This window comes from Vulpes vulpes, chromosome 16, assembly GCF_048418805.1.
Source record: "Vulpes vulpes isolate BD-2025 chromosome 16, VulVul3, whole genome shotgun sequence".
Classification (NCBI taxonomy): domain Eukaryota; kingdom Metazoa; phylum Chordata; class Mammalia; order Carnivora; family Canidae; genus Vulpes; species Vulpes vulpes.
In genome coordinates this window covers 40,729,815-40,757,234 of record NC_132795.1, presented here as the reverse complement: position 1 = coordinate 40,757,234, position 27,420 = coordinate 40,729,815, and the positions used below count along the sequence as shown (strand labels likewise).

General features: G+C 40.0%; 1 protein-coding gene across 23 annotated transcripts in view; it reads left to right on the top strand.

Moving 5' to 3' along the window:
- GRIP1 (glutamate receptor interacting protein 1) overlaps positions 1–27,420 on the top strand; it is a 656,016-nt gene that overhangs the window by 329,042 nt on the left and 299,554 nt on the right. The window lies entirely within an intron of this gene.

Genomic DNA, 27,420 nt, shown 5'->3' with positions numbered 1-27,420 from the left:
GACGGGATCCCCAAGGCCTTGGTAACGTCAAGTGCCTGATCTACCCCAGATAAGAAGTGTATGTGTTGGATAGCCTTCACCCCCCCGCCCCACTCAGGGCCGGGCCCCCTTCTACTCTGGCAGGTGCACTGGCTTCTCCCAGGCCCCAGGCTCCAGATCCCCAGATCTGCTCATATCGATCATACCTTGGCTTTTCCTCGGGTTCTTTCTTGTGACCTCTACTCTGATAAAGGCTTTTATTTTTTTTTGGGGGGGGGGGTCACTCCACCAGCTCAGAGCACAGCAGGACTCCTGCTGCCACCGAGTCTTCACCCCCAACCTTTGGGAGCCTCGACACTAAGCCAGGGGTTCTCTACATTGTTTTCTACACCCATGTATCTGGGGATGGAAATCAACCTCAGTAAACTGCAGCTGTAGCCATAGCCCCAAAATATTTTTGACAGGTATTGAATGAGCACCTGCTGTGTGCCAGGCACTACGCTGAGCCCTGGGGTGCGGATAAGGTGGATAGATGCGGCCTCTGCGTTCTGGCCTTGGACCAGTTCTCGGTCTCCTCATTCCTTTCTCACATAGCATGGTTTTGAGGCTCACTTGTTTGCCTGGAGAAGTGGACACCTCTTATTGGCCTGTTTATTTGCAAAGTCTAACGGAGGAAGCTGGTAGCGCAGTGGCGCATTGAAAAGCTCCCTTGTCACCTAGACGTTAAGTGTTCTGTTCACAGAAAGGCCTATACTGCTCTTTTCTCAATCTGAATTTAATTCTTTTTTTTTAAAGATTTAATTTATTTATTCATGAGAGACACACACAGAGAGAGGCAGAGACACAGGCAGAGGGAGAAGCAGGCTCCCTGCAGGATCCCCATGCGGGACTTGATCCCAGGACCCCAGGGTCACAACTTGAGCCAAAGGCAGGTGCTCAACCACTGAGCCACTCAGGGGTCCTGAATTCAATTCTTAGGCTGACTAGTTTACCCCCACCTCCACCAGTCCTTAACTACCTTGAACTATTATTTTTAAATAATAGAAATAATATAGATAATAAAGTGGCGGGCGTTCCCTTTTTATTCTTTATCACCTTGTCGTGTTTCCCTTGCCCTTTCCATTTCTCGGCTCTGCAGTCTCCTCCTATTATCATCTGGGGGAAAGCAGCCATTCCTTCTGATGCTCCTGATTTCCATTTCCCGTGCCTTCTCACACTTACACTCTAAGGTTTGTGTATTTTTCTGGGTCAGCTGTGTATCGTGTGAGACACCAGACATGACCACAGATCTGTTTTATCCAAATACCGCAAATCCTGTTTATTGCCTCGTTTGCAATTAACCTTTCTTCAGTATCAGCTTGGAAATAGGATGCTTGTTGTTTTTTTTTTCTTGACTTCTAATTATCTTCCTGTAATAATCAGTCCTCCTTGCAGAGGGGTTGGTGGTTTGGTCGGGACACAGCTCCTCTAGGCAACTTCATCCCAGCGCCTCGATGATCATGAGCATACGTGTCTGTCTGGTGTCCATTTGTCACTGGGACCCTGCTCTCTGGCTGTATGTCATTCTGATACCCCTTACTGCTGCAGCTTTCCTTTGGAAACTATTCCTCTTTTTTTTTTTTTAAAGATTTTATTTATTTATTTGAGAGAGCACAGGGGTGTGAGGCAGAGGGAGAGGGAGAAGGAGACTCCCCCCACCAAGCAAGGAGCCTGATGCGGGGCTTGATCCGGGGACCCCAGGATCATGACTCGAGCCCAAGGCAGATGCTCAACAGACTTAGCCACCCAGGGGCCCCATGGAAACTACTTCATTAGCAGTTCATTTGTAATGAACCTCTCAACTTCTCTGAAACAAAAGATGAGTTGCAGAGGCTTCTAGAAGAAAAATGCAAATGGATACAGTTATTATCAGAAACAAGAGCCACCCCTCTCACAGAAGAAACCCTTTCTGGAGTTTTCAGCAGGAAACCCATAAAAAAAACTGGCAGCCCTTATAAATCAAAGGCAAGATATCTGAAAATAAAATAATACAAGAGCAGGGAAATAACCTCGGTGCGTATAAAGCAGAGGGAAAAGGGTACAGTGGTATATAATTCCTTCTGTATTGTGATCTGTTGATAGGAAACCGTTTTTTCTAGTGTGGGTTTAGTAAAGAATTGATGGAGAGGATGGGAAGCAAGGAAAGGGGAAGGTGCCAGGGAAGAAACGGGTGAGGAGGGAGCTAGCTCTTCTCTGAAGATAGGAAGCCGTGATGTTTTAGAAACTGGAAGAAAAAAAAGAAAAGAAACTATAAGAATATTCAGCTTTGTGATGCTCTAGCTCTTTGCTGTCCGGTACCACAGCCACTGGCCACATGGGCCATAACAGTCCCCAGAATGTGCTTGGTCCAAATTCAGATGTGCTGTCATTAGAAACGACAAATACCCACCATTTGCTTTGATGTGGATGGAACTGGAAGGTACATGTTGAGTAAAATGAGTCAATCGGAGAAGGACAAACATTATATGGTCTCATTCATTTGGGGAATATAAAAAATAGTGAAAGGGAATAAAGGGGAAAAGGAGAAAAAATGAGTGGGAAATGTCAGAGAGGGAGACAGAACATGAGAGACTCCTAACTCTGGGAAACAAACTAGGGGTGGTGGAAGAGGAGGTGGGTGGGGGGTGGGGGTAACTGGGTGACGGGCACTGAGGGGGGCACTTGACGGGATGAGCACTGGGTGTTATTCTATATGTTGGCAAATTGAACACCAATAAAAAATAAATTTATATAAAAAAAAAAGAAAAAAACAAATTGAGATGTGCTGTAAGTGAAAAATACATACCAGATTCCAAGTCTTAGCATGTGTGTGTGTATATATATTATATACACAACATAGATGTCTTATATATGTAATTTCAATGACCTTTAATAAGATACGGAATGTCTTCTGAATACCTTTTAGACTGATTGCATGTGGAGATGACTTCTCTATATTGGATTAAATAAAACATCACTAAAATTCATTTCACTCACGTTTAGATTTTTCTATAAATGTGACTACAGAATATTTAAAATTGCACATGTGGCTCACACTTCTATTGCACACTTCTATTGCCCTGCACTGTTAGCGCGACTATCTTGTATCTTTGGCATTTCAACCCAGGTTAACTTTCTTAAGTGATTGGTTTTACTTTCTCCTCGCATTTTCCTGTGAACTTGTTAATTTTTTAGGTAGTTGTCTTATTTGTCCTGCAGATTTTTAAGGTAGGAAGTGGATACAAATAAAGAAAATGAAAAACATAATCAGAGGACTATCTTTAAGGACAGGCTCTGGAGATGTCCCTCTGAAATAAAGGATTTTTAAGTACTTCTTAAGTAAAAAAGTCTTGTTAAGTTTTCTTTTTTTTTTTTTTTTAATTTTTATTTATTTATTATAGTCACACAGAGAGAGAGAGAGAGAGGCAGAGGGAGAAGCAGGCTCCATGCACCGGGAGCCCGACGTGGGATTCGATCCCGGGTCTCCAGGATCGCGCCCTGGGCCAAAGGCAGGCGCCAAACCGCTGCGCCACCCAGGGATCCCTAAGTTTTCATCATTGATAGATACACTACACAGGAAGCACCTAAGACAATAAATTGATTCAGAATAATCCTCTTTTATTCCTATTAGAGGGACAGATGTTGCATCTTCTTTAAAAAAGAGAACCATAAAAATAAAAAATTAAAAAAATATATAAAAAAGAGAACCATGAACAGTTTAACTGAAGAGGGGAGGCTGTTTTTCTTTGAGCATGATTCTTCATCATCAAACCTTTTTCTTACAGGTTCGACAAGCCTGGGTCAAATTTGGACGTTTTAAAAAACTAATTTCTTTACATTTCTAGCTTTAAATTTAAATCTGCATATATTTAAAACGTAGGTGTCCATATCTGTGTAGTGCATCTGGCTGGCAAACATGAGCCCTTCCTTCCGCCAGGTTGGGAATGATGGCTCTGGCTGGCCCCTGAGTTCATCATGTCCCAGTTCTTGATCCCAGGCAAGTTAGCTCATCTCTCCAAACTCAATTGTTCTCGTGTAACATCAAGATAATTATAATAGCTAGTCATTGTATTGTTGTGAGAATTAAAAGAGATAATTATCCAAAGCATTTCACACAATGCCTGGCACATTAGTGCTCAATAAATATTAACGGATCTTATAGGTATAACTTTGTGAAAATAGAGTCCTCTTCACCTCCCCGTATTTTGACCGTGTATTCTTATAATGGGATGAATCAACAGAAGGCTAAGTGATTCTTCCAACATCTTAAATGAGTTAAAAGCACTCTTGGCATTAGAACTCAAGTTTCAACCCTTCGTTGTTCTGGGCCAGGAGCCAGAAATTTTTGCTGGCCACAGTTCAGGTTCTGGGAGAGAAGCTGGTTGACTACAGTCCTGACATCCCTTTGTTGAAGTCAGGAACCCTACATGGATCCTGACACTGTTGTTTGTATCACTTATGTTTCATAGGCTCTGACAGGGCTAGGGATAACCCAGTTACACTCAGATGACTAGAACAAACTGAGAGAAAGTGATCTGGGATGAGGTCTTTCCTGTTAAAGGGTGCTGGGGGAATAGGAAGGGCAAGCAGAAAACACAGCAGAGATTATGGCAACAAACAGACATATTCATCATTGGGGTCCAACTGTGCCCAGCCACCAGTTCTCTTGACATGGCAATGTTTGAGGGTCTCTCAGTTCACATCTGGGACATCTGTTAGAAGAGTCTTGATAGGGGATCCCTGGGTGGCTCAGTGGTTTAGCGCCTGCCTTTGCCCAGGGTGCGATCCTGGAGTCCCGGGATCAAGTCCCACGTTGGGCTCCCTGCATGGAGCCTGCTTCTCCCTCTGCCTGTGTCTCTGCCTCTCTCTCTCTCTCTCTCTCTCTCTCTCTCTCTCTCTCTCTGTCTTCCATGAATAAATAAATAAATCTTTAAAAAAATAAAATTAAAAAAAATAATAAATCAGATAATCAACCTAAAATACCTGATGTACTTCTTAGTATTCAGTAGATGTTAATAATAATTGTTATTATCTACTTACTAATCTTAGTTTTCCCTTTGGCAGGTGTTATAGTGGACAATGTGCTTCTTTAGTGACTTCAGTGTCATGAGCCCTTTAGCACAGAAATTCATCGAGATCCAAGCAAATTGTAGAGCCAATGTGTGTAGTCACTAGGATGTATACCGACTTACTAATCATGACATGACATGACTTACTAATCATTGTCAATCTATGAACAAATATCTGAGGCTCTTTTGGTCAAGGATCAAAGTTGCCAAGGAACTTCTGAACAAAATAAATGAGAGAAGAACATTGAATATGAGAAGGAGGAATTGGCAGGATGGGTTTCTAGCACGAGTGGAGAAGGCAGCGTGGGAACGTAAGCTTCCATCTTGACAATTTAATGCCTTCAGGTTATTGCAATAGGAGAAACATCAAAGGCATTTATTAGTCATCTTTATTCCCATAATTAATATAACTTACTCCCACACATTTCCATTCATTCCCACTGCTACCACCCATTATCTCTCCCCTAGACTTACCACCATGGCCTCCTAGAGGTCTCCCTATGTTCCCTCTTCCTAATTCTTTTTTTAAGATTTTTTAAATTATTTGACAGATTGAGAGATTGAGAGAGAGAGAAAGAGAGAGAGAGAGAGCAAGCACAAGCAGGGGGAGTGGCAGAGGATCATGGTCAACCTTTCAAAGATTAGCTTCAAAGAGGCTTAGCAGGGAGCCTGATGTGGGGCTCCATCCCAGGACCCCGGGATCATGACCTGAGCGAAAGGCAGCCGCTTAACCAACTGAGCCACCCAGGTGCCCTTCCTCTTCCTAATTCTGATCCATCTTCTTCCTGTTACAGGAATGATCTTTCTCAAAATATACAGTGGACCTTTCCTTTTAGTCCTGCTTGAAATCCTATAACAGCTTCATATTGTTCTTGGAATTAAAAAAAAAATTTTTTTTTAAATCGAATCTTGAACTTGTAAGGCTCTCACGTTCGGACCTCTGCCTGCCTCCCAGCTCTTTTCTCCATCTCTTCCCTCTCACTTGTCTCTGTGCTTTTTTCCAGTACTCAGACACCCCTACTTGACTCTGCCGTGTGTTCTTGCAGTCACGGGGCCCTTGGGCACCCGGAATGGATTTCCCCCAAAACTCTTCCCTTCTCCTTCCTGCAGCAGGTTAGCTCCCATTGGTAGGTGCCGTCTTTGCAGTCTGCACTTTTCTTTTGTAGTACACCGTCACAACTTTATGAAAGAATCTCCTGTTTGTTGTCTGCTTTCTCAACTAGAATTTAAACACCATGAGGATATAAAATCAGTCGGCCTCGGTCCTGGTGATGTCCTGAACGCCACACCTGGCGTTCCTGACACATGGCGGGTGATGATTAACTATTTGTGAGAGGATGAACAAAAGACTAACGAAATAGGTCCAAGACAGGACAAAGAGTGTGGCAATATTGTTAGCTTTTAAAAATAATCTCAAGAGGGATACCGGGTTGAAGGGAGAGGAAGAGGGACAGAGAAATTAGGCTGGAATGACTAGCAAGATAAGGAGTAATGAGGTGGTTTTATGAAGGGAGAGTATGTCAAAGAAACCGAGAGTATCCTGGGGATCGCTAGAGGTCAAATAGAGGACAGCTTGCAGCACCTAGACCAAAAGAAGCAGTCAGACGCAGAGAACTGCCACCAAAGCAGGCAAGCACCTGTGCAGCCGAGGATGTAATGACCTAGTGACCTTCTGGTACCAAAGGGAAGGAGACAGACCTGTGTTTAGCTCTGTGCTTTATTCAAAGCACCGTGATGATGATGCACGCATGATCATGGTCAACCTTTCAAAGATTAGTCTTCCTTGCTGCTTTGTAGCTCTACCTGAAAATTCCTGATGAATAGTTGACACTTGACAAGGCTCCATGATTGCTAGGATGTACGTGTTTCAGCAACAGCAACAAAGAGCCTCACGAGGCCACCAACCGCCAAGGGGAGCGCTGATGTATAGGCAACGTGAAGACTTCTTTCCCCAAAAACGCCACAGTGAATCTCATCTCATGTCAAGGCACCTTTATGACACCAGCCCATCTACCTAACACACCTCTTTACTGGGTCTCTTTAAATTTTTTGGATAGCTTTGTTTTTCCCCCATAGAGTTTTAGCAGCAGCTAAGTATCAATTCCAAAACTTAGAATATACAATCACCTTCCCTGTCCTTTTCCTGGATGCGCATCCCATGTGTGTCCCAAGATTTCTCCTCTTACATAACTGTGTCCCATCCTCAGGGCCATCTTTGCTTCCTGGAGAGCGAGGAGTAGAAGGGGAAGCCTGTACTTCCTGTGTCATGCTGGAGCTTATTCCCTGGGGGATGGATTCATGCAGAAAACTGTAAGAAACAGGATGATGAAAGGCCTTGTCATGGTAATGGCAGCTCTTGTATCTGGAAGTCCTGCCACTGAGGATGGATGGCCGCCCTCTTTCTTCAGCCTTCCTCACTTGGCCTGCTTCCTCAGACAGCTTCTTGAAGGTCTCCTTCCCCTGGCACCCTCCTCTCACCCTTCCCGCCACCTCTGTTCTTAGATTTTCTCCTCTCCTGTCACTTCTGTCCCTTTTTTTCTTTTCCTTATTCTCCTGCTGCCACTTGAACTTTTTATCCTCCTACCAAGTTTGATCAGATTTTCCCTTTTGTCATCAAGGAGTCTTAGAATGACTCCAGGCAATAGAGAATGAGTCACAAAGTACGTCTGGCTCCCCTGTCACCACCGCTGCTGGGCAACTGGAGGTTTTTATTACTGCCTCTGTGGTCTCCTTTAGGGACTTTGTTTCCATAGCTTTTCTTTTTTTTTTTCTTTTTTAATTTTTTATTGGTGTTCAATTTGTCAACATATAGAGTAACACCCAGTGCTCATCCCATCAAGTGCCCCCCTCAGTGTCCGTCACCCATTCACCCCCACCTCCCCTTCCACCACCCCTAGTTCGTTTCCCAGAGTTAGGAGTCTCTCATGTTCTGTCTCCCTTTCTGATATTTCCCACTCATCCATAGCTTTTCTTTACTTCAGAGTTTGGTCTCCTTCCCCATCTTTTCAACTGCTCCTTGGAAAATTCCTGTTATCAGTTCATCATTACAAACATAAGCTTTTAATTGCTGTCTGAGTATCTTAAAACCTGCCTTTCTTTCTTTTGTAAAGCCACAGAAGCCCATTATTGTACAGCTTACTGCTCAATCGTTTTTGCACACCACCCGGGGCAAATCATGCTCCCTGAAATAGTCCCAAGAAGAATGCAAGAGGCTCTGCATCTTACTGCCCATTGCATCTCTTGCCAAGAGTTTCCACATCTGTGAAATGGGAATAATAGAAGTACGTACCTCGTAGGGTTGCCATTAGCACTAAATGAGTTCCTACATGTTAGAATGTTATCAACAGGCATGTCCATAGTCAGTGATCAATAAATTTAATCCTCATATCAATTATATATTTGCTATTATAACTGAACCTTGCCATGATATGCAGCCTCCCATTCACTATCAATCTTATTATAAAGAGATTTCACTCTTCCTTAAGCCTCAATTCTTTCAGTGATACTCCTTTCTAATAACGAATTTTCTAATATTGCCCTTTTGCTCTGTTTTTACAACTTTCTTCCCACTAGTCACAAACTTAGGTGTTTATTCCCATCCATCATTGGGGAGTTCCATATCTGAAGTAAAATCTTATTCTCACGAAAATCTGAGTTGATCTCTTTAAATCTCTTGCTTATTTTGTTCCTTGCAGATCGTTCTGTTTCTGTGCCAAGAAAATTAACGCTTCTATATCACGACTGTGGTTTCCCTCTGTAAAGTACAGTTCAGAGGGGTGATTTTCATTTTTAAGCATTAATCATTTTGAGCCTTTGTTACCGTAGAAACCACAATTCTCATCCTGAAACATGACAGCAGCGATCACCCCTAACAGTTCACAGACCTGAATTTCAGACAATCAAAGGCAAAGTAATTTGGAGGCCTGTTCATTTAGAATCTTCTCTTCCACAGTTTCAAGGGAGCACAGCTCAGGCTGTCTTCCAATTTGTCAGAAGCAAGAAAAGGCATGTGGGTGGAGAGCTGAATGCCATCTTTCAGGCCAAGGTATCAGTCCCAAACACGTTTTTATTATTCTCTGGAAAATAAGGTTGTAAAAAAGTAATTGCCGACACCACCTTAATGATAGCGCGTTAAGTATGCTGCTGTAATTAAAATAGGAATTTTATTATACTAGACCTCTGAGAGCTTTGCATATATATATACCATTCAGATCCCAGGATTTACAAAGCAAGCAACTTTGATTCCTGCTGTTTTTGCTGTGTGGGCCACACGTTTCCTTTGTGCCTCGCCTAGCTGCAGCTTACGTAGACCACCTCTCTCCCAGTGAACAGCAATAAGCATCTTGTGTTGAGAGTGATGCCCTGCAGTGAGACTGCCATGACTCTCAACGTACTAACCTCAGAAATGTCATGAAAGGAACAACTCCATGTTGTGCAATGAGGTTAACCACCCTACAAGGCACTTCGGTTAAAATTGGAAAAGGGTTCTCTTCTTTCAGTCGGATATCATTTCCATTTTATTCCTATTACTTGATAGGTTAGTTAAAAATTGTAGACACCTGCTAGTTGTAATAAAGACCCTGAGATACTGGCTTTAAAAAAATTAGTTGATTCTTTTTCTCCTGGACAAGAATTTTACAGTTTGGCCATCCACACATGGCGATGCCATGAGCCTCCAGTGGGACCCAAGCACCTTCTATTTTTTCCTTGCTCAGACATCGTTATTATGTGGTTATTGCCTGGGGGCCTCAAAACAGCTGCCGAATCTTTGTTCATCTCACTGAATTCGCAGGGAGGAAGAAGGATAAGGGAAACAAACCCCTCTTTTTTAAAGGTATCAGCCTTCTTTTTTTTTAAGGAGTTTCCCCCAGAAGTCCCATCCAAAAACTTCTACCCACAACTTATTAACCAGAACTTAGTCACTTGGAAAATATATAGTTTATCAGCTGAATATATTGCCTTCTCTCCAAAAATTGCAGTGTCCCATGTTAAGGAAAAAGGAGAGAAGGGATATTGGTTTGGCACTTAGCAGTCTTTGCCACAACTGGCAACGTATAAATAAACAGCAGATTCCCCTCTTTCCTTGTTGTTTATCCACAGAAAATACACATTTATTCGGCGTATAAATAATCAGGAAGATTTCTCTCCTGATAGAAAAATTATTCTTTATCATAATAAAATTTAATATCAGCACAATTCTTAATGATTTTTCTGAATCATCAAAATTCTATTTTTTTCAAGTATCGTTCCATGTTACTTTCATGTTTTAAATTCTTTGATAGGGGGACATTTGGATATGACACTTTGAGTCCCAGATGAAAAGAATGTTTAATTCTCATCCATATTGTATATCTTAGTCCTTTGAATTAAAGCAGGTTTCTTACACACCTAAAATGCAGCACATATTTTTAAAAAGTTCAGAAGTCGGGTCCTCAACATATTTCATGCACTAATAATATGAATAGGCCCTGCCTTTATTGCTAGCTCACCAGGGTCCATTTGATGTACTCTGACATGAATAATTCTCTCAAGACGTTTTGTGTTTTTTTTTAATCATGGTAAAATATACACGAAACATAAACATAACATAAAATTTGCCATTTTAACCATTTTGAGTGTACAGTTCAGTGTCATTAAGTACACTGACATTGTCGTGGAGTTCCCTGTTGTGTTTTTCTTTCTTTTATTTTTTTTTAAATTTTATTTATTTATTCATGAGAGACACAGAGAGGCAGAGACATAGACAGAGGGAGAAGCAGGCTCCCTACAGGGAGCCCAATGCGGGACTGGATCCCAGGATCCCGGGATTCCGGGATCATGCCCTGAGCCAAAGGCAGATGCCCAACCACTGAGCCACCCAGGGGTCCTGTATTTTTATTTCTTTATTATAATCTGATTATTTTCTTGTCTACGATAGTATCTGGCACAAAGTAGTGTTCTCTCATTGTTTGTTCATGCAGGTAAATTATTTGGAATTCATTCTAATGATGAAATAAGGCAAGAACTTTATAGATGGACGTAAACAGGCCTACTTGGACAGGATGCTGCTTAATAGTGGACTTTTTATCCAAAACACCGCACAAGTGATTTTATGCAATATAGTATCATCCCACAGTCCCTAAAACAAAATGTAAGGCCTGTAAAGTTCCAAATGGCTAAGATAATTTTTTTGACACGAGTAAAGTCCCTGAATCCAGTGTATGACAAACAGTAACATAATGGTAGCCCAAAAATGTTTCTTATTTTTAATCTTCTTAATGACAATCATAATAAAGATCTCTTTTGCTTTAAATTCTGTTTCATTCCGTTTTGCTTTAATCTGTAGAGTTTATTCTTTTCTTCTTTGGCAATTCAGTGGTTCTCCTTAAAATGATGAAGTCCACCATTAGGGAAAATATCGAACGATAGCTCCCCAAAGATGCCAGGGGGAACTGTCCAAAGGGTTTCAGGGGAATTGCAGTATATTCCAGAGTCAGACCTAAGCTCCAGGCACTCCTGAAGATGTGTTGTGATTCTGACATCCCATTTTTTTTTTCACACATTGTGTGCATAATGCCCCACCCATCGAACACAGTTGTTCCCATTTTTCCTGTTTCCAAGAGCATTTGACATAACTCAACGCATGAGATAGCTCTATATTCTAATAGCACGCAGACATTTGAGCATTGTATTTCTTGCATCCCTTCTTGTGAGTCCTGGACTTTTTTTTTCTATTTTAGTTGGATTTTGTTATGAAACTTTGCTTCTGTATGAACACTCAGCAGAAAAGTATTTACTTCTTGCCTGTTATCTTTTAACAACAACAAAGAAAAACAACTTTGATTTGTAGTTTTAGTGATTAGCCCTCTGGGTTCTCTTCATAACTACGTTGACATTTTGGGTTGTTACTGTTACTGTTCTTTTTCTTTTGCGTGTGTGTGTGTGTGTGTGTGTGTGTGTTTCTTATTTGTTTTAACTTTTTCATTTAAGACCATCAAATTTGATTTTGCTTTGCTCAGGGGAAAAAATGGTATATGTATAGAAGATCTCATGGGCTCTTTATGACCCCACAACAAAATGGGTGGGCTTGCAGTCTCTATTATTTAACCAGCAAAAAAGATAAAAGACTTGAATATTATCATCAATAATTATGCTTTCCACACCAAATTAGTGCTTTATATTCATTCCCAAGAGTACGAGATAGTGTGTGTTGACACAACCCAAGGGACATAGAGAAATGGAAGTTACATATACATTTTTTGAAAATTTGAAATAAGCAACCACTTTCTCTGCGTACCAGCCCAGTGTGCTGTGTTCCGCAGTGGTGTTGGAAATACCACATATGAAGTAAGGGTTTTCCTTGTTGATGACTGTCCTGGCATCTTATTCTTGGGTTAGCATCCATGTAGGGTCTGGGTCTTGTTGTTAAGAACAAACATATTTTAGGTTATAATTTGTGTCTTCTTTGGGTAACTTACTTTCAGGAAAAGGATGTGTAATTCTCATATATTTTTAAAATTTGAGCCCCCTTTTCTTGGATGGATGGATAATTATAAGTATAAAATCAGGAGACTGCTATTGAACTTAATTTAGTAAAAGAAATTATAGGGCAACCCTGGTGGCTCAGCGGTTTAGCGCCACCTTTGGCCCAGGGCATGATCCTGGAGACCCAGGATCGAGTCCCACGTCGGGCTCCCTGCATGGAGCCTGCTCCTCTCTCTGCCTGTGTCTCTGTGCCTCTCTCTCTGTCTCTCATGAATAGATAAATAAAATCTTTTAAAAAAAGAAATTATAAATACAACTATAAGCAATAAATAATGTGTTTCCCAGTCATTGTCCCTGCTCTGGAATGTTTCAGTAAACTGTATACACATAGTTCTAATATTAAGACATTTAGAGTAAAACTTCCTATGGAATCATTTGTGGTATTCTGAAACTACTACTACCATTGCTGATAGATGACATTTTATTTATTTATTTTTAAAGATTTTATTTATTTATTCATGAGACACACACAGAGAGAGAGGCAGAGACACAGGCAGAGGGAGAAGCAGGCTCCATGCAGGGAGCCTGATGTGGGACTTGATCCCAGGGCCCTGCAATCATGACCTGAGCCAAAGGCAGTCGCTCAACCACTGAGTCACCCAAGCATCCTGATAGATGACATTTTATAACAAAAATTCAGAGTGGTGGAATTGTGCACGATTTGGGAAATGTGTATGACATTTGAAGTGTTAGGGTAAAAACAGAACCCACTAATATGGTATATTTGTATTGGAAAATGGAAGAAAAGAGAACTACTAATAAGTGGAATAATTTCACATCCCATTCACTTATTCCACAACTATCAAGTGGCTGCTATATACAAGTCACTGTGCTGGACACTGGTTTTGTGATGAATCAGAGATTTTCTGAATATTCATTTACCTACAAGATGATGAGAAGACAAAGAGGAAGTATAAAACTAAAGGCAAATATGTAATTATCTAATTATTTCCAAAATATATGCCCTTTTCCTTAAGATATGGACTGCAGTAGAGCGATGGCAAGGCATGAGTCTTTCCAGAGGGACTTAAATTTGTATCCTGGTTTCATCTTTCATCACTGAGTAACGTGTGGCCATGAACTAATTACCCATTTTGAGTTTCTGTTCTGTAATTTGGTAAACATATTTGTGTCTTCTATCAGGTTTATTTTTGAAGAAGGGATTAAATGAAATGCTAATGTCAGGTGCCTAGTATGGTGCCTGGCACCTCACGAGGGTTTGCTGTATGCTCACTCTTTATATTGTCATTACAGGCAAGGCATATACTTTTAATTGGGAAAAAACATGCATGTAATATACATAAATAGTTATCCACGTTCAAAATACATATTTTGTATGCAGGAATAGATTAATGTCAACCTGGTTTATCTTAATATTAACCAAACCTTTGGGATACAGGTAAATATCAGAAGGAAAAAGACAGTGTGCCTCTTTACACCAGATTTGGGCCATTAATGTTTTGTCTAAAACAAGCTTCCTTAATCCATTTAACCCACCAGCCTTTTTGATCTGACTGGTAAGGTGTTTTGGATGACATTAAAGATGACTGAATTTTAGATTTTAATCAGCACCAAGGAAGGAAAGAAGGGAGGAAGGGAGGGAGGGAGGGAGGCAAGAAGGAAGGAAGGAAGGAAGGAAGGAAGGAAGGAAGGAAGGAAGGAAGGAAGGATGGATTTCCCTTTAGTTTTATGTCTGCTGGGATTCTGTGGGTAAATGTTGTTAGTGTTTTGTTTAGCTCTTGAGGTGAAATGCTACTGTTTTATCTAAGTTTCTTGTCTTGCTTGCCGTAGTGATTTAGAGCAGGCTCTTGAAGGACTGCTTGTTTCTTGCTTGTATGTTATACTCTAAGCACAATAAAAATTGTGGCAGAGGCTACTCGTCTTCTGTGTCTGTTATTCCCTTTATCTTTGATCATAGAACCTCCATTTTTCTCACCTGGATGCATTCCTCTAAAGCGATCTGTGAATCTAAGTTCTGGGTGGTATGATAAAAGCTGGAGTGTCACATGGGACATCTGGGAAACGTCCTACAAAGAAGGGGCACAACTTCCTTTATCTTTTCTTCTGTTCTGCTTCCTGAATAGGGACATGATGGCTGGAGGTGAGGAAAGCATCTTAGGGCTAAAAGGGGGACTGGTGTGCTAAGAACATGGAACAAGCACATAGAAATACCCTGAGCCTGCGGCATAATAATAATGAGCCGTTACAACCTGGATGTATTGCCCTGGAATGTTGTTTATGAGAGAGAAGAAATCCTACTATGTTCAAGCCACTCTTAATTTACATTATCTGTAACTCCTAGCCAGACCTATTCCTAAAAATTGAAAGTAACGTAAGGAAATTTTTACAGATTATAGAATTTGTGGTACAGTAAATTCTGAATTCTCTTCTTCCATTTCCTTGGCATGACATGCTAGCCTTCAAGGTGCAATCGTTGCCTTGGCAGTGTCTCTGTTGTGTTTTTCTTCCTTGACTGCCTTGTCTCCTCTATAAAATCTGTTAAGCATTAATTAGCCTTTCTGAATTCGAAAACTTAACTTAGGTCAAGATTTAGCATCATCAAGGACAACAGTTTAAAAAATCGAGATTTTTCTTGCCCGTGTTCTTGTGCAAGCTGGAAATCCTTCTCTTTATATAGAATTTTTCTTCCTGCTTTCTCTGAGTATGTCAGCAGCTACTAAGAATGTATATGTGTACATCCATAACCCATTTAATCTACTTCAGTTTCTATATTATAGTTTATAGATGCTCATAGGACAACCGTCCTTTTTTTTTTTTTTAGGACAACCGTCCTTAATGTCCATGGCATTTCTTTCTCTTCTTTTTCTACCTTCTTTCCAGATGCTTTGTATCTAAAGATAGGAATTTATAGAAGTAACTTTGGTAATAAATTACTTAAGATAAAGATTCCATTTCTGTGTTTTCCCCATTTGTATGAGTTAGGTTTTTCTCCCCTAATACAGCATAATAGACAACCACAGATCTCACCATTTGCGACAACCTCCTTTTATTTATTGGGTCTATGGGATGGCAGGGTGAGCTTTGCCTCTAATGTGGATTGGGTTCAGATCTGCCCCATGTGTCTCTCACTCTACAACTGACAGCTACCCATCAAATTCCTCTCCTGGCAGGTGATAGAAGAATGGGACAACCGAGTCTCCTAAGGCATCACCTCAGAGCTATCAGATTCCATTGGCCAGAATAAGTGAGGTGGGGCTGTCTACTCTACCTTATCCTTTGAGAAGCAGGGCAAGGCTACATGGCAAAGGGTGCAAATCTATAATCCCGTTATAGGAAACTGAAATATTTGGAGCAATACTTCATTCTAGCATACCATCATGAGTGAACACATGCTTTCTCTTGATGCTCACCATCCACACATTTAGACCTACGTGTGCACACACACACGTACAGAATCCTCTCATTCTGACTTTATTTTTTTAATATTTTATTTACCTATTTGAGAGAGTGAGAGAGAGCGAGCATGAGTGGAGTGGGGGATGGGCAGAGAGAGGAGAGGGAGAAGCAGGCTCTCAGCTGAGCAGGGAGCGGGATCTGATGCAGAACTTGATCCCAGGACCCCGGGATCATGACCTGAGCTGAAGGCAGACACTTAGCCAACTGAGCCACCCAGGCACCCCTAATTCTGACTTTCAGATCTAGATGGAGTAAAGTCCAAAAAGGTGAAAGGAGTTTGTGTACTCTGGGAGGCTTAAACTGTATGTTAGAGAATTCTTCATATCCATCGTCTTTAGAGAGATTTTTACATTTCATGGTGTTACAATATAAATGGGTTGGAAAGTCAACCAAAAACTGTATTGTTTGATTCTGAATGCCAGAGCTATCAGCCAGTACCCGGAAAGGCACATCGGGTCTCTCGAGGAAACTTGCTTTTGCTTCTGATAACTGGTGTCACTTCATCTTAGGATCCAGCTGATTTTACTTAATGGACAAAATGAAGATAGTGGCTAACTTTACTGCCTCAAATTCTTCAGCTCAATGATGCTTTGAGAACTGTGCTAAAAATACCCTGCTCAACAGAGTGTAGTTTCTCTATATGATTGTAATATAGTTTGGGGCCTCTGTGGACATAAAATATTATAGCTGCATGACAGGCTGCTCCATTGGTTGTTAGAGGTCGGGCCAATTATAATGGGTGCTTAAGCTTCTAAAAATTTATTGTTCATGCCCCCAGATCACAATCTGAAAAACAGAAACACTAATCATGATGATAGGTGGGATACTACAGTTTTATACTATTAAAGCTGAAGGATATGCCCTAATACAGCTCATTATGTAGTTAGTCGGTCTCTAACAGTTTTGGTCTAATTCCCTGAGGAAGGAGAGACATTTATCGCTCATGGAATATCTGTAGGCCCCTCCACATTTTCTGGCTCCCTCTGCTTGTAGGTAGGGTCGGTTGCTGGATCTAGACAAGGAGCTGTGAGTAGCGCATTCAAGAGCCATCGAGGCATCCTCTGGTTCTTTCTGGAAGGCAGGTGAAGATGCTGGGACCACAGGACAGAAGTAGCCATGGTCATGCAGTTATCAGCCCGCCCTGGAATTGGCAAACCAAGAAATAAAGCTTTGCGGAGTTCTATCCTACATTCTTTCAAATGAATAGGGCAGTCATTTCCATTTTACAGTTTAAAGAAAGTACCCGAAGTTCATAAAGTCCAGGTCTTATGCCAACCCATGGGGTGATGATCTCATATACACTACAGTGCTGTGCCTTAAACTTATCCTAGCTACTGACTTGCTGCATCTGTAGTAGATTGATCTGTATCCAGTTGGCTGGACCTGCTGGCCTTAGAAAATTATAAAACCATGTGAGGAAATTAACTCATGAATCACAAATTAGCTATTATATTAATTTCATTTTTCTCACGGAAAATGTTGAGCATTTTCCTATGTATCTTGGGGTTGTGTGTACCCCCTACCCCACCCCCCCACCCCCCCACACACAATCGCATACTCTTCCATCTACCAGATCTGATCCTGGTCTTGACAGTACCATTCACTGTGTGATCTTAGGAACTTAGATCTTAGGATCTTAGGAACTCATACTTTCTCTGAGCCCCAGTTTTCCTTCTTTAAAGAAGAGGTTTAAGTTAGGTAAGTTTTGTTTCAAACTTTGAATCACAACCCAGTAGTGAGTTCTAAATCCACAGAAGATCTTTCCCAGCATTTGTTTTGAGACTTTATTTTTTTTTTTTTAGAGCAGTTTTAGGTTCCTAGCAAAATTAAGAGGAAGATACAGAGGCATCCCATATGCTCCCTTTCTCAACACATGCACGGCCTCCCCTACTATCAACATCCCACACCAGAGTGGGACATTTGTTAAAATCAACGAACCTTCGTTGACACATCATACTCATCATCCAAAGTCCATAGTTTACATCAGGGTTCACTTTCGGTGGTTATGTTCTATGGGTTTGGACAAACGTACAATGACATGCATCCATCATTATACAACCATAGGGAATACTTTTACTAATTTAAAAACCCTCTGTGCTCTGCTTTCCCACCCAGCCCCTAACAACCACTGATCTTTTTACTGTCTCCATAGCTTTGCCTTTTCCAGAATGTTTCAGTTGGAATCGTGTAGTATGTAGCCTTTTCAGGCTGGCTTCTTTCACTTAGTAAGATGCACTTAAGGATCATCCATGTTTCTTCATGGCCCAATACCCCTGTCTTTTTAGTTCTGAATAATATCCCACTGTCGGAATGTACCGTGGTTTATTTATCTCTTCACTTACTAAAGGGCATCTTAGTTACTTCCAAGTTTTTGCATTATGGATAAAGCTGCTGTGAACATCTGAGTGCAGATTTTTGTGTGGACATGTTTTTACTCCTTTGGGTAAATACCCAGGAGTGCTGGATCTAGCTAAATTACTGGATCGTATGGTAAGTTGAGTTTTGTGAGAAACTGCCAAACTATCTTCCAAAGTGGCTGTACCACGTTGCATTTCTACCAGCAATGAATGAGAGTTCCTGCTGCTGCTCCATATCCTTGCCAGCATTTGCTATTGTCAGTGGCGATTTTAAAATATAATTAAAGGAAAATAGAAATTTTTAGAGTGCTTCTTAAATAGTAAGGCTAAGTGTTGTTACATGAAACCCTTGTTTTTGGTGTGCATGTAACAAATATGAATATGTGTCCTGAATGACAATATGAAATTTATTTTTAGAGTGGGATTGGAGTCAAAGTTTGAATAGACAGTGTTTTAGATTTTTTCCAGCTATAATATTCTTTGATTCTATGAATTTTCACACATACACACACAGTTAGTACTTTTAAAGATCTTCATAATATACTAAGGGAAAAACATCCCATTTGTAAAAGTAATACATACACATATGTATTTTATGTGCACATATACAGTCTAAAATATGTATATTTTATATAATAGAAAAAAATGTAAAGTTAATGCCAAGATTAGCTCTGGATGAAGTTTAAAAATTTTTTTGCTAGTTTGCCTTTACATTATGTAATATTCACATATTTTACGTTTTTAAATATACTTGAAAAAAGATTTTCTTATTTTAAAAAGAATTGCTAATTAGTGAGATTTTCATTTGGGTGACAAAGTGGAGAGGAATAAGGTGGGCTATATGGAAACAAGTCTTTTACAGTCGGAGGCTAAACACACCTGTCACTCAGCATTTTTTTTTAATTTTTAACTTTTTATATTTTTATTTAAATTCAATTAATTAACATATATTGTATTATTAGTTTCAGAGGTAGTTTAGTGATTCATCAGTTGCATATAACACCCAGAGCTCATTCCATCACGTGCTCTCCTTACCCCAATTCCCCACCCTCCTCCCCTCCAGTGACCCTCGGTTTATTCCCTATAGTTAACAGCTTATGATTTATCTCCCTCTCTGATTTCATCTTATTTTATTTTTTCTTCCCTTCCTCTATGTTCATTTGTTTTGTTTCTTAAATTCCACACAGGAGTGAAATCATATGGTATTTGTCTTTCTCTGACTGACTTATTTCACTTAGCTCCATCCATGTCACTGCAAAGCTGAAATTTCATTCTTTTTTATGGCTCAGTAATAGTATATATATATATATATATATATATATATATATATATATATACAAACTATATATATATATAAACTATATATATAAACTATATATATAAATATATATATATAAACTATATATATATATATTGGCTTTTGTGGACATTGCTTTTTGTGGACATTGCTGCTATAAATATTGGGGTGCAGGTACTCCTTCAAATCACTACGTTTGTATCCTTTGAGTAAATACCTAGTAGTGCAATTGCTAGGTCACAGGGTAGCTCTATTTTTAACTTCTTGGAACCTCCACACTGTTCTCCAGAGTGGCTGCACCAGCTTGCATTCCCACCAACAGCGTAAGAGGGTTCCCCTTTCTCTACGTCCTCACCAACATCTGTTGTTTCTTGACTTGTTAATGTTAGCCATTCTGACCAGTGTGAGGTGGTATCTTATTGTGGTTTTGATTTATATTTCCCTGATGTGCAGTGATGCTGAAAATTTTTTCGTGTGTCTGTTGGCCATGAACAGACATTTCTATACAGCATTTCTGACACAGGGTCAACTCCCGGACAGTCTCTACTTTGACAACGTCCCTTCAACTTCTGCTGGCAAGGGTTCTCTGAACTCCCTAGATTTTTCTTGGGAGCAGCAAATAGTGAAGTGAGGACCCCAGGGTAGCAGTAGCTGGATTTATCCATCCAATATAGGAAATACCTTCTAAAGGAAAAGTTCTAAGGTACAGAACACCACTCAGTCACCAATCATGGTGAGGCTGTCTGTCGTTAGCTTTGTCTCTGGAGTCCATTTTGGACATCCGATGACCAAAGCCTGGCTGACTTTGCACTGAGATGTTCTATGCTTACATGGCAGGTGTGATGTTGGATAATTAAGAGATAAAGAGCTGTGAATTTCTTTTTCCTCAGTTACTTCAAACACACAGCATAATGCTCGGTGCAGCTCAGCACCTCTGAGCCTTCTGCCCAGGCTCTGAGAAAAGGTCACACTAGTGTTCTATTCTTTAGGGTAACAGAGGCACCCTATCTGCTCCTCTTTCATGAGAGCAGCGTAGAGGCAGTTTGCTAAAAGTGTTGATATGTGTCCAGGAATGATCGCCAGCACTCTGTTCAGATATGCCAGAAACTTCTCACTGCAGGAGAACCAGAACATGCTCTTTAAAAAGCTATTACCAACCTAACAGAGCTACACACAACCCATCTTCTCTCACTACTCAAGTGTGAATTCCCAGAGTCTCCTAGCTAAAAGTCCCCCTGTATGAATTCAACTCGCAGCCTCTGGTTTTGAACTAGAAGAATATCAAGGTGTTACCACCTGAGAGCTTGAGGCTTTCCTACCCTACAAGTTCTATATGACACCATTCTGTGTTTTATTTTGTTTTCATCTCCTAACTAATATTTTTTCCTGCCACTTCATTGCTTAATCTATAACCCATTGACCTAATTAAAGAAATGCTCCTTTCATTGAACCATTGTTTTAGTCATCACATGTGTGTTTTAAAAAGTGACACCCTCCCCACCCCTCATTTGGTAATTGTGCTTAATTTCTTTGTGTTGAGGCAACCTCAGATCATTTCTAATTCTCTATTTCTCCCCCTCCCCCCCGCCTTTTGGGGAGTGATGGTGGTATGAAGCATCTCAGATTATTTTGCACATAGATACCTTGCAGTTGTATGGTTTTATCATACCTTAGGAAACTCCATGGTGAAGCCAGGTGTATGTACAGAACTCCTTGTTTGCATTCTCAAGGCAAGAAGAAAATGAGAAGCTCTTATTTGGTGGAGGATCCCCACATACAGAAATCCAACCGATTATGTTCTTTTGCTTGTTCATTTGTTTTCTAAAAGATACTTCTTGAAAACTACCTAAGGATCTGTGACTCCGGTGGCTTGATTTAGGGTGAGTGAAGGCCTGAGGGCAAATGGGTCCTCTAAAGGTAGGGTTTCTGCTCTGTTTTTTCTTTCTCATTTGATTAAGATGCTATAGTACAATGAAAAATCAAAAATACCTTTGGTGAAACAAAAATTATAGGGGGAAGGCAAACATAATAGAAATACTACTGGATTTGTATACAAGTGATATGACTGGGGTTGCAATTCTAGTTCTTCCAACTTTAGCTGTTTGACTTTGGTCACATCATTTGCCTTCACTCCAGTAAAATGGGAAAAATTTGAGCCTATATTAATATATAGTATTATATAGTATATATATACTAATACTATAGTATATATATATTAGTATATATGTGAATATATGTGTGTGTATATATACATATATATTGGTCTGTATATTAGTATATAATGTATTATTATATTTGTAAGGAACATTAACATTGAAAAGATTAATTATTTCTGTATTATCCTTAGTTTGAATTTCCCTTGAACTAGAAGGATTAGAGATTTACTTCATAAACCATATACATAACTACCTTTTTAAACGAAATTAGGGAACTTGGTACTTTACAATGCCTGAAAATTCATATTAATTTGCAAATATATGCTTTTTTCTTGTCTGAGAATAGATAAAATAATTTCAACCTTTTATATATGTCCTACTCAGAAATCATACCTAGATTATGATTTTAACTCTGCTTCTAACTTATTGTGTGATTTGGGACAATTTACTTTATATCCCTAGGCCTATGTTCTTATGAGGAAATGAATAAACCAAATTAGGATGAACTGCAAGGTTCTTTACTCTCTACATTTTGTTCATCTCTAAATTGTGTCTAAGTCTGAACCTCCCAATTCTTTAGTTTTAACAGCAGTGCCCCCTGGGAATTTCCAGGGCATTAATTTTTACATAAATGCAATGACCTCTTTGAGACCAAGGGCTCACAGCACAGTGTTCAGAGTGGTTTAAGTTGTGTGAAACTAAGTTACTCAAGTTTGATGATGTCTCATTCGTTCAATAGAATATTCTTCATGTGCCTTTGGGCAAATGGTTAATTGGAAAAGTTGGATTATAAGACATTTTGAGCTTTCCCTTGAAACAATCACATTTACTTGGATTGAATTGCAGTAATGTCTCAGGGCTTGGTAATAAGTTCCTGTGTGAAATCATAGAATCGTAAAAATATGAATTGTTTCTTAGAAGTCATATAGTCCTAGCTCATCTGGCATCCTTCACTGGTCAACAGCTACCCATCTTGAGAGGGAGGGAGGAGCCACATCTTCCTAACAAAATCCATTCCCTTTCTGGACAGATCAAATTGCTAGAAATTTCCTTTTCATATTGTTTAAAAGCCTTTCTCCATGTGATTTCTCCCTCATATTGTTGTTGTTGATATTATTACTGCCTGCTAGAGCAACACAGAATAATACTCATTATTTTCTTTGTTACAGCAATCAAGTTAAGGATCAGTATTATGACTGCCCTTGTATTATCATTAGCCTTCAAAAGGTTTTGTTTTGTTTTATGCCTCTATGTGGGGACCATGCAACCATCCAGGAAAGTCCCCATTTATGCCCGTTTTCCCAGCATAAATAGTGACAGCATCTCTTTTCCCTCTCAAAATTTTCCTAACTGGTCAATAAAATATAGAGTCACTCTATGCCTCTATAATAGAGTCGACCAGATTTATTCTGCAGATTTCTAGATCTTAAGGGTGTTCTATGAGAAAAGAGAAAAAATGTTTAGGAAGCACTCTTCCTATAGATGCACCAAGAACATTAGTGAGAATTTCTGCAGAAAGGAAATCGCTTTACTTTATTAACTCTACTATTTCTAAAACTTATTTAATCATGAAATTGCCTATTATTCCAAGAAATACAGCTTGGAATTCCCTCTTTAGGAAAATCGCTTAGGTAAATTTTGATTTTAATTCCAATTATTTTAAGATTTTTTTTCCCAAAATTGTTAGAAAGATTGCCTGAATATTAACTACAGAGCTCTTTTTTTCTGTAAAATGAGAGTCTGTAAAATGAGAGAATTAGAGTGGGCTCTGAGGCTCAAGCAATTGGAAAACAATCTTGGCAACCACCTTAGAAGAACCTCCCTCCTATTTCTACACTGTTGGCAAATCACAGTAACTTCGAATCAGCAGGGTATTAGGAGCAGTGGGGATCCTTTGGCAGTAATGAAGGCTATCACTGCAGCCTGGAAGGACTGACAAGCCACTGTGTGAATGGTAGCTGGAAGAAGCTACATCTGGAAACTCATCAGGGGATTTGAAGAAAATTGAAGCTCCATCACCGAAGTATGATGTCAGAGACAGATCTCCATGGAAACTGTGTTGTGATGATCCCACTAGCCCTTTTATCTCCAGATACATCTTCCCGGGACACAGGGTGTCATCCACCAGCTATCTCCTGAGCAGGAGAAATACAGCTATGTTTTCATCTAGTCCAAGAGGAGCTATGTTAACCAAAACACAAATGGGAAAGGGACTTTTAAAGACTGCTAACTTAATTTTGTCAACTCAGTACATTGGATTTAAGTGCAATATCATTTATATCTAAAAAAAAATGCAATTACTCTTGAATATACATCATAAGCATCAATATATGCATTATAAAGCATAGGCCATCAGAGAGCCAATTTTAAAATGATCTGCTGAAGATTACATTTTTAATTGTCTTTCAACTGCACTAATATAAATCACTGGGGCAGTATATTTATTGGATTTGCATAATGACAGCATGACAAGATCAGTTATCATTTTTAACTACTGAGTTTTTTGGCACGACGCTTGTTACCACATCTGTGTGTATCCTCTTCCCAAAGCCATGGTAACATCACATGCATACATTTTCTGAACCAAAGAAATAAACACCTTCCTGGGTCTTTTATACACACACACACACACACACACACACACACACACACGAGAAAAAATGCCAGCCTACTATAAATGACTAAGCAGTATTTTGAAGTTTAAAAATACCATTACACAAAGATGCTTAAAAAGCATTTTCTGTAAAATCGGCACATGAGCCTATGCTTGTTCAGTTGGCTTGTGCATGCTGCCCTCTGTCTACAAAATGTAAGAAAAATAAATTTTTGTCACAAGTTGTCTAGTAATAAGAACAGGTTATCAGAAATATGTGTGTTCTGTAACTTTACTTTCTGGGGTAACGGAGACCGTTTCTGGTCTAAGAATGAGCTGTATCTCTAAAGATCACTTGGAACTAAGATTTTTGGAACTTGGAACATACTCTGTCATAAAAACAGAGTTATATAAGCAGTATTCAAGTTCTCATCAGTTTTATCCATTTCTTGGCCTTGGCTGTATCTGCTTTGAGAAAGGTCAGGAGAAGAGATTACTAAAATAGCTGAATTCAAATATCCAGGGCAAGCCCGAGTTTTCTATCCTGAGAGTTGAGACTGTAGAGTTTCTGAGGTTGTCACTTTCCGTTCACTCTTAAATGTTTCTCACCTGTGACATCACTCCCATCAAATTCCCATGATTACAGGGGCCAGAAGTCAGGGAGGCCTGTTTAGCATCTGGATTTTAATTGAGTCTCTCCTGGGCCCACATGTCTGCGTTCTTAACACGATTCCACTTTGAGAAACACCTTCTTAAAGAGTGTAAACCTAAAACAGTGATTTTCAACCTAGTTGATTATTGGAGTCCTCAAGGGAGCTCTTCTGAATGTGCAGATATCCAGGTTTTTCTCCTGGAGTCCCTGACTTCCCAGATCTGAGTCAGACTTGGGCGTCTGTTTATCTCCAGGAGCCTCCAGTGAACAGGCAGGCCAGGGAACCAATAGTCCAAACAGTCTGAATCCCTTCCCTCCTAATCAAAAACCCTGTTTCCACAAAGCAGGTAGCCTGAAGGAAAAAAATACAAATTAAATATATTCACAGAAGCTGAGAATAAAAAGTTAAATTTATTTGATTTTTTAAATACTTCTCAAAGTTGCACTTCATCATGTTTGAACTTCATAAAAGAGAAAAAGGGGAAATGATGATCAGTTTTTTGTAAGGCAACTTTGCCTTTATGCATCAACTACAGCAAGTCCCCCTTAGCACAAAATGGGTATAAATAAGCCTCTGAAGCATGCTCAATGAGAGGGTTATAAATGACCAAGTGAAATCTTCATATCAGCTGGGCAAGGCTTTTTCTGGTCTAGGGGCACTCGGAGATCAGCTGGGCTGTTTTGAAAGCCCCCCTCCAGGAAGGCTATCTCTAAGCTTTTTCCAAGTAGTCACCATTTTTCTCCTTAAACTTCTAGATCAGGAGTGTTTTCATCAAAGTCCCCACAGAAGAATTTGTGAGGACAGGAGAGAGGCAGAGTGACAATAAGAGGTGGGTGAGGGGAGCACCAGCAATGTGTGTACCTTAATTACTCTGCCTGTGTTCCCACTTATTCCATGTTTTAATATTTTCATAGTTTCTGGCACAGCTCTGAGCAGGACCGGTCTTGGTGTAGGCAAAGTAGACAACCATTTATTTGACTATGGGGCATACTTACTGGCCATTTTCCTGACTCCTCTAGTCACAGGGGTGACAAAGATGAACAAACAAACTCCTGTTCACAAAATGTTTAATCTGGAGGGGAGACACACACAAAAACAACCAACCGAACAAAAACCAAACTACAATCAGAAGGTTTCTGTGGAGGAATGATGCCTAAGCTCAGGTCTAATAGACAAAACGGGAGTTTGTAGGTCCAATAAGTAAGGAGAAGGTTCTAGGGACAGGGACAGCATGAGCCCTGTCCAAGGAGGAGCCAGACCACATGACAAGTTCCAGAAAGTATAAGCAGTATAGCAAGTATTGTCTGAGGGCCAAATTTGTATTTAGCCTGGAAGACAGATCATGAAAGATCCTGTGTATCTTGCTTGAGATTTCAGAGTGTTATGCCTTTTGTGGTAGAAAATAATTGAAAGCTATTCATCTGGGAAGTTATAAGGCTCATTGGCTACCCTCCTAAGAAGGGAGGAGAGCTAACAGAATCAAAGGCCTGTGCTAGAGCAGCAGAATTGGGCACAGGAAAGAGGAGGGAGTTATAAGAGACAAGTATGAAGTACAGTCTATGGGATCTTGGTTTGCCCAATGGATGAGTGGATGGATGGTTGGATGGATGGTTGGATGAATGGATGGATGGATGGATGGATAATTGCATGAATGGATGAATTGGATGGATGATGAGGGAAGAATCTAGCTGACTCCCCATTTTCTGGCTTGACCACCTGGAAGATTGGGAATGACATTTACCAAGTGTATAGAGGGGTAACAATTTTGAAGAAGTAATGTTAACAAATGCTCATCAAATAAGACTGAAAGGCATGTAATTTTTTTGAGGTATACTGAATAAGGTAATGTTCACTGTAGACCATATGTGAAAAATGCAATGATTAATCATTTTTTGATAGTTGAAAACCATAAAAGGAGTAAACATTGTATGATAATCCCCTTTGAGGAGATTTAGTATAATTACATACTTAAGATTTTGTGATATATTTATTTTAGATAGATCCGGATACAAACTTTTATAGTAACAGAATAGAAAATGAAAGATTTAGGGCAGCCCGGGTGGCTCAGCGGTTTAGCACCGTCTTCAGCCCAGGGTGTGATCCTGGAGACCCGGGATCGGGTCCCACGACGGGCTCCCTGCGTGGAGCCTGCTTCTCCCTCTGTCTCTGCCAATCTCTCTCTGTGTTTCTCTCTCTCTTTTTTTTTTTAAGATTTTATTTATTTATTCATAGACACAGAGAGAGAGGCAGAGACACAGACAGAGGGAGAAGCAGGCTCCATGCAGGGAGCCCGATGTGGGACTCGATCCCGGGTCTCCAGGATCACACCCCAGGCTGCAGGCTGCGCCAAACCACTG